The sequence below is a fragment of the Schistocerca serialis genome, chromosome 2 (genome assembly GCF_023864345.2).
Source record: "Schistocerca serialis cubense isolate TAMUIC-IGC-003099 chromosome 2, iqSchSeri2.2, whole genome shotgun sequence".
Lineage (NCBI taxonomy): Eukaryota > Metazoa > Arthropoda > Insecta > Orthoptera > Acrididae > Schistocerca > Schistocerca serialis.
The window spans coordinates 724,325,020-724,341,726 of NC_064639.1; the positions used below are offsets into that span (position 1 = coordinate 724,325,020).

At 39.8% G+C, this 16,707-nt stretch overlaps 1 protein-coding gene across 1 annotated transcript in view; it reads right to left on the minus strand.

Annotated features, from left to right (window-relative positions):
• The window catches only part of LOC126457921 (juvenile hormone esterase-like), a 128,870-nt gene that overhangs the window by 39,453 nt on the left and 72,710 nt on the right, over positions 1-16,707 (minus strand). The gene's annotated exons all lie outside the window — the stretch shown is intronic.

Here is a 16,707-nt window from a genome sequence, read left to right on the forward strand (position 1 = left end):
GGAAATACAGTAGAAATGACGTACCAATAACAGTTTACACCTTACACAAAGAAATATAATAAGTCATTATTCCCACACTTAATTTGAACTGAATGGAGAAAACTAATATATGGCACAAAAGGTATATTTGCACATGCAATACATAGTCATTTGAGTATTGTATGTATGGATGTATATGCTGAAGCATTAAAAAACAAGTGATTGAACTATGACTATTTATTGCAAATTTTAGGAAAATAAAAATGTGCAAAACACTGTATATAAATATAACTCTATCAAAATATGATTAGAGACTTAGAAGTAATTAAAATAAGAAATAATGATCAAAATAATTCATTCATTGTGTACTACAGATTCAGTTATAAAAGAAACCCTTCAAAGATTTATATTGTTTCAAATAGATGTTAACAAAGAGAAATAGCTGTTAGAAACAGCACTTATGATCAATTATTATTACCATGCTATAAATAGTTTGAAAAATGATGCTGTGGTTTCAGTTACACTGTGTAGCTGCCATTTAAGTTCTACTTATATCTTAATGTCTATCTTCCAGTTGATACTTAACACAAAGCAACAGTTTTTGGCTTGCCATAACAATAAGATACTGTTTACAATTAACATTGCTACATGTCATACAGCTAACAGGAATCTTCTGTCCTCTCCTAAGAATCCTAGAAAAGGAGGCAAAGTCTCTGTGGAATTAATTTTTGTCTATTTATTTTGATATTTTAAATGAAATTGATATTTTATTGTTAGTAACATAAGCCAAATAAATAAATTTGCTGATGTAAATATCTTGGCATCAGTTGTGTTAGGTATAGATTTACTACCTTCTAGTGACATGAAAATTTGTGACAGAGCAGGACTTGAACCCACATTTCCCACTTATAGTGAGTGGCCACCTTAACCACTCTGGACCAACTCAAACTTCCTTATGTCACACTGTCTACATCCTCATATCATAGTCCCCTACATTAATCAATTATTGCTCACAGCTTTATTCTGTATTCATGCATTAGCAAGAATGAAATGATGAGGAACTGAGACTCATGATATTATTATCTTGTCCCTGCCTCGGCATGTAATATTTATTAGCATGTATGGATGAACAGACATTAATGGTGGTTGAAAGGTGTCCTAAATTAATCCAAAAGAAATTCACTGAATGTGAATATCTTGGCATCAGCCGTCTTAGGTATAGATGTGGAAATTTGTACTGGACCAGAACTCAAACCCAGATTTCCCACATATCACACTTTAGCTATCCATGTATGCCTCCACATTGACCCACATTTCTGTGTGTTGTACTGTTTACATCCCTATAGTGATGAATGTAGGAGACTAAGGTATAGGGATGTAGAGAGTGTGACGTATGGAAGTTTGGACTTGTCCAAGAGATGTGCACAGATAGCCTAAGTGATTAAGGTGATGTCTTGCAAGAAGAATAGGAGATACTCTTAAATGCGAAACTTGCTGGACAGAGCTTCTTGATTAATTTATTTTTATGTTAACTCCAATTTTACTTGTTTTTATGATAAGTGATCACAGAACAGAAAGACAAATGCAATAACTTAGTAGTGGAAAGGCATAATGACCAGATGAAATACCTATAAGATTCTACAGAGATTATGTAAAAGAATTTGCTTCTCTAGTAGCAGCAGTTTATTAAGCAACAAAGGGTACCTAGTGATTGGAAAAGACCACAGGTCATACCCATTTTCAAAAAGGATTGTAGGACAGATGCACATAATTACAGGCCTATATTGCTGACATCAATCTGCTGTAAAAGTATAGAACATATTATATGCCCAATAATCATGATATTCTTTGGAGAACAAAAACCTCCTCCATAAAAATCAGCATGGATTCTGCAAACAGAGGTGTTGCTAAACTCAGCTCACCCTGTTCTTCCACAGAAGCTGCAGTGGTGTAGACATCAGTGCTCAGGCCGATGTCATGTTGGACAGGGCCATTACTGTTTACAGTATATATAACTCATCTAGTAGAAAACATCAGGAACTCCAGAAGGCTACTCACACATGATGGGGTTCACAAGAAGATAGCAATGCCAAAAGTCTCTAGTGGTTTGAGAAAAGGATCTGCAGAGGACGATGAATGGTGCAGTGGGTGGCAGTTGACCCAGAATGTAAATAAATATAACATGTTGTTCATACATATGAGAAGAAATTCACTACTGTACAACTACACCATTGATGAAAAATTGCTGGAAACAATACTTATAGTAAAATGTTTCAGAGTAACCAAATAGAGTGACCTGAAGTGGAACAACCACATAAAACAAAACAAAAAAGGAATCTTAAGGAAATTTAACTCATCCATGAAGGAAGTGGCTTAAAATACACTTTTTCAACTGATTCTTGAGTGTTGCTCATCACTCTGGGACCCTTAGAGGTAGGACTAACAGAACAGATAGAGACGGTGCAACAAAGAGCAGTGCTTTTCATTACAGGGTCATTTGGTCAGTGTGAGAGCATTACAGAGATGTACAACAATCTCTAGCAGCAAAGAATAAAAAAAAAAGAGATTATGCACATCATGAAGTGGTTTACGATTGAAATTCTGAGGCAGAACATTACATGAAGAGTTGAGCAACCTACTACATTAGAGGGAAACATTCCACATGGGAAAAATTATATATAAAAACAAAGATGAGGTGACTTACCGAACGAAAGCGCTGGCAGGTCGATAGACACACAAACAAACACAAACATACACACAAAATTCAAGCTTTCGCAACAAACTGTTGCCTCATCAGGAAAGAGGGAAGGAGAGGGAAAGATGAAAGGATGTGGGTTTTAAGGGAGAGGGTAAGGAGTCATTCCAATCCCGGGAGCAGAAAGACTTACCTTAGGGGGAAAAAAGGACGGGTATACACTGGCACGCACACACACATATCCATCCCCACATATACAGACACAAGCAGCTTTACCCTGTTTGTTATGAAACAGTTGCAGGTATGTTCAAAGTAATTCAGGCAGCAGTGCATCTATTTATGAATAGCGACACTTGTACTAATTCACAACTAAAATAGGGATATTTCTCTTGCTTAATTTTATTCCCTTGTCTCTCATACTATTCCCTCACACTTTATTTTTTAGCCTTTGCTGGACCACTGATGAGTTGAATTTCACCAAGTTCAGAAGACCTAGCCATAACCAACTTAGTGATGTAGAAGACTTAATGATATTGTTGAAGATGAACCACAACTGGTGGACGTCATACACTCACTAATGTATGAAATAAGACACTGGTGGCACCTGCAGTACTGGCCTATAGTATTTACTCGTACTCTCATCACTCACTGATGTCAATGCACTCCTCTTCCTTCCTCTCTGATGACATCCCATCTTCAATGGATCCCTACTCCATCTATCTACATCAGTTGAAAAAATTATCCCTATCCCTAGCTAAAGCCCAGTCCCACATCCTGTTCCTCAAGTGCTCCCACCACACCAGTCTAATAATTAAAATTCCACTCTCTTGATGTCATCCCTCCTTCTACAAAGATGTTCCAATCTTCAGATTCCACTGATCCCTATACGTGGCTAGAGAAACAAATTTCCATAGCACAAGCAACTCCAAGTGACCTTGCACCCTCTGCAAGATAACCACTACTGTGCAACATCCATTAACTACTACCTACCTCCCAAACGGAAACCTTGGCCTCCAACACATGGAAGAGTGTTCCAGACACTGTCTCAAACAATTTTCTTATTTACTGACATCCTACTTCTATCTTTGAGTACCGCCACCTGTCAATTCCTACCCCCCACCACCAAAATTAGCCCCTAATAGCAACCAGACTCTGTCTTCCAGACTATTTCCATTCCTCACATTGTAACATTGCATGTATGTAGTCGAGCCAGTCAGCTGCCCAGAACTGGTATGAGATAATGTGAATTTGTGCAGTGATGAAAACTAGTGGGTACAGGGCACACTGTGGCCAGTTTGGCTAGTTGACTATTGCTGGTCATCCAGGTGCAGAGGCAATGAGCACATTACTGGAAACAGGTAAATCTCAGAGCTGGGAATTTAGATGGCTGATGCTCACATTGGGTTTGTGCAAAATATGCTTCAGGAAATGGCAAAGTGTCAGACAGTCTTAAAGATGGACAAGGTATAGCTCCTTGAGATTTGACAACTCTCATCCAATATTAACGCAAATCTGAATATATTTGCAATCTCAGAAGTGACAATACTATCTCAATATCTTTAAAACTGCAGAAGTTAATATATCACAGTGAATGAAATTTTTTGGACTGAATCTCTGAATTAACAACTTTGAATCATTTCATGCAGGTTCAATAAACTGTATCTCAGATTATGACACTGCACTATAGCTATCATCCCTCAAAGCTACATATCTGTATCTATTTTAAGTATTGATTTATGACATCTTTTATATTGCTTTCATTATGCAAATATTTGACAGAATGTCATATTCTCATCATTTACACAGCAAATTAATACAGCGTCAGTACCTCATATTTTGTGATACTTGTGTATTTCTTTACTGACCAGTTTGGTATCTTGCTAGTCACTTTGTTTAAATGTTGATCACAGGTGCTATTAAAATACTGTGCTAATTTAAAACTGGTCAATCATGAGCTATCAGACACCACATTTGAAAAGAAATCCAAAAGATGCTTCTGTTGGGAAGGCATCAACAACTGTTTAAATAATATTTAGTGATAATCAGTAGTTATTTAACATGAGTGCACTTGCACAAGAATATTGGCTTATTTATGTATGGACAAATCTCTTTGTATAACTATTGTAAATTAGCTGAGTGTGACAGAATATTTATAACATGTCTGTATTAAAGTATTGTTGTAATACATTAGTTTATTGCAGAAAGTGATCAGGTGAGGCAAATCATGTCCATAGAGCTTGAGAATGATGCATTTTCGTGAGAGTTGGACAGCATGGAACATTAATGGAGTCAAGTGGAGGGAGATTGGGACTTTTCCAAGTGAAGAGCTCAAGGGAGTGATTCTGGTCACTTTTATGTTTGTGCTGGAAAAAGACAGACCAGCCCATGGTAACATGTGAGATTCATAGGTGACAGATTCTGGGTGGTGAACGGCAGCTTCAGTGCTCTAACTTTTGAGATATTTTGAGAGCTCTGAATGTGCTCCAGACTAGGACTCTAACTTTTTTCTGCTTGATTTACAGAACTGAGAATAGACAGAGTATGAGTTACTATTCTTTGTATTGTGTTTATTAAGTTGTGAATTGTCTAGTTGAACTCTGAACTATTTTGAGCTCATTAATATTTCATACATTGTGATTGTGAAATGGGTTTAGTTTTTGTGTATTTTTGCTGATTATTTAGTCTGGGGATTTTGCTCCCATTCTCAAACATCATCAATGTAACTTTACTGCATTTGATAAAGCTATTTTGTCTTTATTTTAATTGATTACTGTGGGACCACTTCCCATTTATTTGAGAGGTCCTTTCCTGAATAAACATTATTCAACACAATTCTCTATCATCTGCATCAATTACAGACATTAGAATAGAACACTTTTTATTAAATTATTCATTTAGCTTTTATCTCATATTTATGTGGATTTTATTCACTCACAATTCTAGACAATGCATAGACTATTTGACAGCAAGATTATTATTTGCAGTGAACTAGCTGTGAGGCATGAAAGCCAACATGTGCAGCTTGACCATATGGCTACATTGAGTTGTTCTTTTTAAACAGAGCCAAGCGTAGCCCCTGTACCTAAAGTATGAGTAACAGCAGGTGAAGACAACTGGTTTGCTTGTATGGACTGCTGTTTGGAAGAGCAACTACATGCAGAAGTAACCTTTAGGTACTGTTGCTACATCTCACAAGCATACCTCCCATCATCCCGCAAAACTCAGAACTCAGACAAACTCCAAACACAGTTCTCAGTCTGTTTACCACTAACTCAGTGCTGCAAAAATGTCATCTCTATCCAAATGTCTCACCTTCAGCCCCACCCCCAAGTTCAATCATGCTCAACTCATCAAAGACCTGCTCTCTTTCTCACAATCCCTAGTGTGTAAAAACTTCTACACTGGCAGTTTCTACTACCATAACCAACCAAACTACGACACTGAACCTTGCCTCTCCCATTACATACCTGTGTTTAGCCTCCCTAACCATCTTCTGATTAATTTCTCTCATTTTTTCCTGTTCCTCTGAACTATCCCAGGAACCAGCCACAGAGGAACACCATTCTCATTATCCAGAATCATACCACACTGGAATAACTGAGCCATAAAATTTACCAGATCTTTGATTACCACATGAAAATGAGAAGTATCCTGCCCACAGTTCTTCTTGTCACTTCCAAATCTACCCAATATCCTAGTCTATCCCTACACAATACAAACTCCTAGCACCTTGATACATACCTGCAGAAGACCCATGTGGAATATTTGTTTGGTACACCCAACCACCACATCCTTCTCCACATGGGTGTCCATTCTGTCACAGGCAGGGAAATCTGTGAAACCAGTTATGTCACGTATCAGCTCTGTAGTAAATTTTGCACATCATTCTATTTGAGCATGATTGCCAACCATATGTCCACCTGAGTGAATGATCACTGCTAAAATGGGGCTAAGAGCAGGGTTGACCACCCAATGGGAACACACTGATGAGCACAACAAGCTTGATTCCACTAGCTGCTTCATAATCTGTCCCATCTTAATGCCCCAGTCCCTACCCTCACCCCTCCAGCACCAAATTCTCTGAATTACAGAGATGGAAATTGTCCTTGCACTCTGTCCTTTGACCCTGTTTATCCTGTTAGCCTCAATCTCTGCTAGCTCCTGCCCCCATTCACACAACCTGCACTCATGTCATTTCCCCTGCTCTTTCCCTCTTCCTCTGTTGTATCTCCCATGTCCAATCCACTTCTCTACTTCATTACACACTGTGCACTACTCCTACCTGTGACTGGAACCAGCTATTCAGTGCCAAAACCCTATCCCATGTGCCTGCTGCCTCTCCCTCTCATCCAACAGCCATCACACTTCCCCATCCCTCATGCTTTCCACCATCATTCAAGTACAGCTGCAGTGCTAGCACACTACCTACCAACTGGATTAAACTAATTGTACATTTGTATGTGTGTGTATATATACTGTGTGAATGTATAGTCTATAGTTCTGAAAGTGGATTAGTCTGAAAGCTAGCAATGGTCTTAGACTTGTTTATATATCTGTCAACAACTGAGCACGTCACCTACTCAGAAAGTTCTTAACTTCACTCCTCAAATTATTTCTTAATTAATATACTTATGAGCTTGAGGTACTGTTAATAACACATGATGTATGCCACCTCCTCAGAATGATACATGTCCCCAGAACAAGAAAGAAATGTGACCATCTCACACAAATGTAGCCATGTAAGGTGGGTAAACTCAAGATTCCAGAGGTTTATGCACATGGAACATTCCAGGTGTCATTGTGCAACATATTACCTAAAGAGTGAATATTTATAACAATGCAGTGTTAATCTACTATTTATATCTGGTCTGTTGTCAGAGTATTTCTAACTTGTAGAATTATTGGGTTTTCACCCAGGCCACATCATAAGTTGTCCACAATATTTCGGAGACTTGTTGATATCTTAAGGTGGTCCCCAATGACTGCTGCTCTGCTGTTGGTAATTACCTCATCTACCACTCTGCCACTATATGTTGGACATTCCTCATCCACCACGCTGCATATTGCTCCAGGGCCTTCTCCTCAAAATGTTCATGAATCAATTTGCTACAACTGATGATAGAGGACACACTATGGTGATGCCATCCATCTGTTCATAATAAACAGGAAATAAGTTGAAGAGAGGATAAATTCCAAAAGTCTCATGAGGTTGGTCTAGTATTTCTTGGTCATAAGTTCCATTAATTCCTTTAGTAATACCATGGTGAAGAGGGACACTACGTCAAAACTCTCCAGCAACCAGCCAGTCATTATACAGTGTGTTTCAAAAAGGATTCGACAAAATTGAAAATTCATATAAATTAATTCATAGTACCTACAGAGATGATTGTAGTGTCAATTTGTAGGGAACTACATCAAGTTCTGTTTTGCATAGTTTGTTAGTACTGAATCGCATTGAAGAAGCACTAGCGACAGTTGCAATAAAGATGGCTGCCTTCACGGGACCTGAGTGTGCTACTTGCTATGTGTTTTGGTTTGAATAATTGAAGTCAGCGATGACAGTTCAGCATAATTTCTGTACCAAGGATGCTCAAGATCCTTGTAGTCTGTCTACAATTTATAAGTGGCATAAACATTTTGTAGAAACAGGGTGGTCCGTAAGACATGGAAAATCATCAGGTTTCAAGCACATCTGACAATGTCATTGGGCGAGTGAGACAACGTTTTGTCAACAGCCCTACAAAATCAACCTGGCCTGCATCTCATGAACTGCAAATCCCACACACAACTGTTTGGCATGTGCTGAGGAACCATTTGCATTTGAAACTGTAGAGACTGAGAATCGTACAAGGAATAAAATACACTGATCAAATTGCTTGCGAGAACTTCTGTGTGAATATGTTAAATTGATTACATGAGGATGAACATTTCTTGGGCAAAATCATCATTTCTGATGAGTCAACTTTTCACTTAAGTGGCAACGTTATCTAACTTAACTGTAGGATTTGGGGCTGTGAAAATCCATATCAAACATTGCAACATGTTTGTGATAGCCCTAAACTAAACATCTTTTGTACGTTGAGCAAGAACAAAGTGTATGGCTCCTTACTTATCCATGAGAGAACCATCAACAGGATGGTGTACCTGGATACGTCACAACAATTTTTGATGCTACAGACCAATGAGGATGAGCAAGAATGAAATATTTATTTCATGCAAGATGGTACACCACCCCACTACCTGGCTGACATCCAGGATTTCCTCAGTGACCGCTTTCCAGGTCAATGGATTAGCCATGATGCACCAATTGCATGGCACTCATGTTCCCCAGACCTGACACCACTCACTTTTTTTATGAGGATTCATCAACAATATTGTGTTTTTACTTCCTGTGCTGGCTTCTCTACCTGAACTTACACTAGAATTTATGCTGCCACTGAGAAAGTTACACCTGCAACACTACAGCGAGTTTGGACAGAAATTGACTTCTGATGGGGTCTGTGCAGGATAGCCAATGAAGGCCACATCCAGCATCTTTAGTTCAAGGTAAAAAGACCTTGATGTGTTTCCCTACAAAATAATGCTTAACCCAGCTCTATATCTTCTCTCAATAATTGATATGAAATTCTGAAATTTTAAAGTCTTTTTTGAAACACTGTATTGTGGAAAAGGAGTGGAGGAGTCATGAAATGGTGGAGGGGGTAATAGCCAAACAGAGGATCAGCAGTTATCAGGAAACACCTGAAAGTGGCAACAAGTCTGTTTGCTGAAGTATTATGGAGAAGTCCTGATGCAACTAGAGTGGGCACCTGAGAACCAAACTTTACATTCTGAATACCAAGACATTCACCATTTACTGTGCTGTTACTTCTATACAGTAAGGTAAGCCTTGATTATAGTGAAGGGGTTTTGGTTGTCCATGAGTTCATTTTTGCATACTAATATAAAAAAGAAGCTGTGGCAGAAAAATAAACAGCTGTTAATAGTGTACACTGCAAAGCAAAAACTTATTTCAAGTAATGTTAATCAAGATGTTTGTTACAGTTTTAGATTAAAGTAGCCATAATTTTGTTATTAATAGCAAAAGCAGTGTATATTTAATGATAAAAATAATATAGATAAAAACAATACAAATTATTCATTTCAGTTTTTGCACTTCTTAGCTCATTTCTTTTGTAATGAACCAGTCTATGAGAGAAACAAAGTGGGAGTAGTAGTTGCCTAACAATTTAACAGCAATGTCCTTCCTTCCTGTCCAGTGTCCTTTCTCCAGACAATATTGTGCCAGGACTGGTTTGGTACTTCCTACGTTTAACAGAGAACCAAAGATACCCTTATATAGGCTATTATTGTAATGTGGTCACCACTTCCAAAGGTACAGATTTCTAACCCCCCTCCACCTCCCTCCACTCCCCTCCCCAGAAAGGAATATGTACAGCTCCCATATGCATGTAATGTTATTATGTTATTGCGTTGTTAAGTGTGACATTGTGTTACAATATATTTGCATATCATGGATGCAGCCTGGGAACCAGCCTGGTATTTCCTTAGGTGGATGTGGCAAACTGCATCAAAATCAGTGCTACAGTGGCCTGGAAACCAGCCCTGTCACTAATCTGGATTTGATCTGAAGCCAGTGTGTTTCCCTGTACCCAACAAGCAGGCACTTTAATGCATCCAGCTAGAAGAGTAGGTTCGAATGACAATGTGTTGATTGTATTCAATTCCACTGAGAGCAGCCAGGGTGTGTTCTTTACATTATCATTTCTGTTTTTCTTGTATGCTGATGAATAGATTTTTAGGACAAGGTGTCAACATCTTTTTTATATTTCTTAATGAAGTTAATATTAATTTACAGTTTTTATATCACTTCATTAAGTTACTATTAATTCACAATAAATTTAACTAATCAGATTGTTGTAACACTCTTTCTTCTTTCTTTTTTCAGTACTACATATTTTTGAAGGAGATGCATGATACTGAATGACATCTGGCAGAGACAAGTCTAAGTATTTGTACCACTTTTACAGACAGGTGTAACTGCTGCACATCAAGGATCTTGCATAATGTCAACAATTATATGAATATAATATGTAAGAATAAAATTAATACAAATTTCATACATGTCAACTTTTTCCCTACATTAGAGACAGTAGACTCCACTGTCTGTAACAATGCTGAGAATTGTTATTTTGAAGAAGATTTCATTACCTAGACATTCTTCTTTCCTTGGCTTTTATATGAAACCAAGTTAAAGTGTAGACAGTAAATTGTGATGATTTATATGAATCAGAACTGACAGTTTTCCGTTATTTGCTTTGTATTGTAAAGAACATGATTAATGTTTTATTTATGTTATATGGTGAACATCATACAATTGATGCAACTAATATTCAGTTGGACAGTAAAATGCAACTACCAGTAGTATCACTGTAATGATCTGAGTCTGTAATTATGTTTTAACATGTCAACAATTTATCCCTTTTTTTTAAAAAAATTGGTTTAAACGTGAGTGAAAATTTTTTGTCAAGTACTTAAGGGGGTATCAGCTGCCATTAACACAAATTAGTATGTTGTATTTTGAACTAATTAACAAACTGAAGTCTTTAAGTAATGTTCATTTGATATGATGAGCATGACTGCACATAGAAGATATATACAAGGAAGATGAAAATGAAGGCAGTATTATAAAAATAGAAGAGGATGTAAATGAACATTGATGATAGAAATGATCTGGTGAGAAGACTTCGACATAGGGCTGAAAGACATTAGTCAGGACAAGGCCACTGGAGTATACAACATTCCATCAGAACTGCCTCCCTTGATAAAACTATTCCACCTGGTGTGCAAGTTGCATGAGACAGGGAAAATACCCTCAGTCTTCCAGAAGAATGTAGTAATTCCAGTTCCAAAGAAAGCATGTGCTGACAGGTGTGAATATAACCAAACTATCAGTTTAATAAGTCATGGCTGAAAAATAATAACAGGAATTCTTTACAGGAAAATGGTAAAATTGGTAGAAGCTAGCATTGTGGAAGATCAGTTTGGATTCCAGAAAAATATAGGCACACATAAGGCAATACTGACACTATGACTTCTCTTAGAAGATGGGTTAAGGAAAGGCAAACCTATATTTACGGTATTTGTAGACTCGGAGAAAGATTTAGACAGTGTTGACTGGAATTATCTGTTTGAAATTGTGAAGGTAGCAAGGCTCATATATATGGAGCAAAAGGCCATTTATGACTTTTACAGAAACAAACAACAGTTATCAGAGTCAAGGGGCATGAAACCAAAGCAGTGGTTGAGAAGAGAGTGCGAAAGAGTTGTAGCCTATCCCCGATGTTATTGAATCTGTGCAGTGAGCAAGTTTACTACTTGCTTGATACCAAAGAAAAATTTGGAGTAGGAATTACATTTCAGGGAGAAGAAATAAAAACTTTGACATTTACTGATGACATTGTAACTCTGTCAGACACACCAAACAACTTGGAAGAGCACTTGAACAAAATGGACAGAATCTTGGAAGGAGGATATAAGATGAGCATAAACAAAATAAAAGCAAGGATAATGAAATGTAGCCAAATTAAATCAGATGATGCTGTGGGAATTAGATTAGAAAACATGACACTAAAGGTAGTAGATGAGTTTTTATATTTGGACAGCAAAATAACTGATGAGTGCTGAAGTAGAGAGGATATAAAATATCGACACAGTGGCAAGAAAGGAATTTCTGAAGAAGAGAAATTTGTTAACACTGCATACAGATTTAAGTGTTAGAGAGTCTTTTATGAAGGTAGTTGTAGTAACACTGTTCACGTTTACGTCGCACTTCACTTAGCGTAGGCCGGGACTGTGTCCTAGGCATGCCCGACGTTAACTGACTGGGCACGGCCCGTGCTGCCAGAGTTGTTTTTGTTGTTGTTGTTGTTGTTGTTGTCATGCCGGCAGAGGTCGCGTCTGAATTCTCGTGTGCCCTCTGGTGGACGGGACTCTACTTGCGGCAACTACCATCTGTGACGCGCCTTGCCAATGTGCGCCTCCCGCGATCTTTCTGGTGGCTACTACAGTAGTTGTCTGAAGTGTAACCATGTATGGCAGTGAAACATGTACGACAAACAGTTTAGACAAGAAGAGAGTAAAGACCTTTGAAATGTGGTTCTTTAGCAGAATGCTGAATATCAGATGGGTAGATTATACAACTAATGAGGAAGTACTGAATAGAGTTCCTAAAAGAAGGGAGCACATGATAAGATATATTCTGAGATGTCACAGGATCACCAGTTTAGTAATGAGGGGGAGTGTGGGTGCTAAAAATTGAGGAGGAAGACCAAGAAATGAATACAGTAAGCAGATTCAGAAAGATGTAGGTTGGAGTAGTTATCTGGAGATGATGCTTGCACAGTGTAGGGTAGCATGGAGAGCTGCACCAGACCAGTTTTAATACTGAAGAGCAAAACAAGAAAGACAATGAGCATTATCAAAGTCTCAAAGCTAAGCTTTTAATCTCAGGAGCGAGAAAATTTTCTTTCCTTTATTTCTCTAAATTGTTTACCCTAATTGAAGATCTTGGCTGTAAAAAGTGGTGAGCAATGCATGTTGGGAGCCTGAGTTATTGCATGAAAACATACTAAGCAATGTGCTTTTGCCTTATTAGATGAAAATTCCATTATGATCCAAGCAATATAAGCTCTATCTTGAAACTCAGATTCTAGCTAGTGGCAACTTTGACAGGATATGTGTATGTAAACAGTGGTAAGTGCCACAAACATGGCTGCTTTGAGTGGTAATATGTGTGGTGCTCGTGCCAAGGAAACACTTTCTAGGAATGAGCTGTGTGAATAAAGAGGAGGATGTGGATACATATGACTCCAATAAAGATCCCGCATGCAGACACACTTCAAAAGGTGTGACTAATCAGATTAATGTACAAATTTCATTAAGCAAGTAAACAATGTTAAGTCACTTCACTTATCATAGTTTACATGCATGTATGTGACTGTGCAAGGTGCTTGCTGCATTGTTTTCTTATATAGCATTACCTAGATCTGTACCAATACCACACAAGCAAAGGTCAATTAGATATTTAACTGCTTATGCACGTTATTACTGCATTTATGTATCCTATAAGACCTGTGTTGAGTGTATACGCATATTTGGCATATGTATGAGAGTAGTGCATACTACAGACTATTGATGAATGTATTTTACCTTTGTAGGTGAAATTAATTCTGAGATACATGGAGGATGTTAAACTTATAGCTATGAATTTTATAGGTTCAGAGGAACATAATACAAAATGCATTCTTCTGACGATGCCCCAGCTTCTGCAAGAAGAGACAGTTGATAAAAATGATCAGCAGAGCCAACAGAGAGGTCGGAAGAGGGGGAGGACAACCTGTCAGCCATACAAATACAACCTCCATGATGCACTGGATAGCAATGTGCCAAACAACAACAACAACAACAACAACAACAACAATAGCCACAGCAGCAGCAGCGCTCCATGTTCCCATTTTGCCCACAATGCTTCTTGAAACATGACAGGGCCATGGGCCCTAAGCAATGGCGACTTGCAAAAACTGTATGAAAATACGGCGTATAGTGTCTTTGTGTCATTCCCACCACCTCATGCAGACATTGACATGAATATTAATTGTGTGCCTCCAGTGTTCACAAATTATGACAAACTGATTGTCAAAGTGTGAGTGATGATGGCCAAATGCTCAGACTAAAAGTGAACATGTGAACCATGACTTTACTGAACTCACAAACCTAACTGGATTTATGCTGTGTGGCATTGCCTCCAGTTTCTTAACTCTTAATGAGTTACAACAAGCAGCACATTCCAATTTTGGGGCAACTTACAGCCCCCACTATGTACAAATCTGTGGTTCATTCCTTGACTATTTTGATAGCGTGTGACACTGTCACTGGGACAGTTTGTTTGGCCCAAATGCTTTCAATGATTCTGGTTTTTACATTTTGGACATGGTCCACCTCATTTCTGACCAGCTTCCTTGCCAGCAGTAAGACTGTCTATAGTCTGAATTTTTGTCTCTTGTTCTCAGATGGGTTAGGTTATTTCATTAATTTTGTGGCTTGCATTACCCTGAAAGCTATGGCACAACCACACTTTTTCCATACACGCCCTATTCCAGTGGTTCTGGGTGATTAAGTGAAATCAGAATTGGACACACTGACAGCATTGTACACTCCTGGAAATTGAAATAAGAACACCGTGAATTCATTGTCCCAGGAAGGGGAAACTTTATTGACACATTCCTGGGGTCAGATACATCACATGATCACACTGACAGAACCACAGGCACATAGACACAGGCAACAGAGCATGCACAATGTCGGCACTAGTACAGTGTATATCCACCTTTTGCAGCAATGCAGGCTGCTATTCTCCCATGGAGACGATCGTAGAGATGCTGGATGTAGTCCTGTGGAACGGCTTGCCATGCCATATCCACCTGGCGCCTCAGTTGGACCAGCGTTCGTGCTGGACGTGCAAACCGCCTGAGACGACGCTTCATCCAGTCCCAAACATGCTCAATGGGGGACAGATCCGGAGATCTTGCTGGCCAGGGTAGTTGGCTTACACCTTCTAGAGCACGTTGGGTGGCACGGGATACATGCGGACGTGCATTGTCCTGTTGGAACAGCAAGTTCCCTTGCCGGTCTAGGAATGGTAGAACGATGGGTTCGATGACGGTTTGGATGTACCGTGCACTATTCAGTGTCCCCTCGACGATCACCAGTGGTGTACGGCCAGTGTAGGAGATCGCTCCCCACACCATGATGCCGGGTGTTGGCCCTGTGTGCCTCGGTCGTATGCAGTCCTGATTGTGGCGCTCACCTGCACGGCGCCAAACACGCATACGACCATCATTGGCACCAAGGCAGAAGCGACTCTCATCGCTGAAGACGACACGTCTCCATTCGTCCCTCCATTCACGCCTGTCGCGACACCACTGGAGGCGGGCTGCACGATGTTGGGGCGTGAGCGGAAGACGGCCTAACGGTGTGCGGGACCGTAGCCCAGCTTCATGGAGACGGTTGCGAATGGTCCTCGCCGATACCCCAGGAGCAACAGTGTCCCTAATTTGCTGGGAAGTGGCGGTGCGGTCCCCTACGGCACTGCGTAGGATCCTACGGTCTTGGCGTGCATCCGTGCGTCGCTGCGGTCCGGTCCCAGGTCGACGGGCACGTGCACCTTCCGCCGACCACTGGCGACAACATCGATGTACTGTGGAGACCTCACGCCCCACGTGTTGAGCAATTCGGCGGTACGTCCACCCGGCCTCCTGCATGCCCACTATACGCCCTCGCTCAAAGTCCGTCAACTGCACATACGGTTCACGTCCACGCTGTCGCGGCATGCTACCAGTGTTAAAGACTGCGATGGAGCTCCATATGCCACGGCAAACTGGCTGACACTGACGGCGGCGGTGCACAAATGCTGCGCAGCTAGCGCCATTCGACGGCCAACACCGCGGTTCCTGGTGTGTCCGCTGTGCCGTGCGTGTGATCATTGCTTGTACAGCCCTCTCGCAGTGTCCGGAGCAAGTATGGTGGGTGTGACACACCAGTGTCAATGTGTTCTTTTTTCCATTTCCAGGAGTGTAGATTATACAGCCTATTACATTGAGTGAAAGTTCTAACCCCCTTGTGATTGTTAAAAAACCATCTGGTCAGCTTCACCTCTGTGGTGATTTTGAAGTTTCAGTTAATGCACAATCCATCAATCCCACCAACGCTTTGCCCACTCAAGATGAGTTATTAGCAACTTACTGAGGGCCATTTTTTTTCCAAAACTGATTTAGCTGAATCCTTTTTACCAGAGAATTCTAAACAGTTGCTTGAGATTAACAAACCTTTTGGGCTGTACTAATATCAGCACCTCCCATTTGGTATGGCTAGCATCCCAGTGATTTTTCAGCATTTTTTGGAACAGCTCATGGTGTCCATTCCAGGTTGTATCAAGTATCTTGATGACATTGCTGTGAAGGTGCATTCAAGGG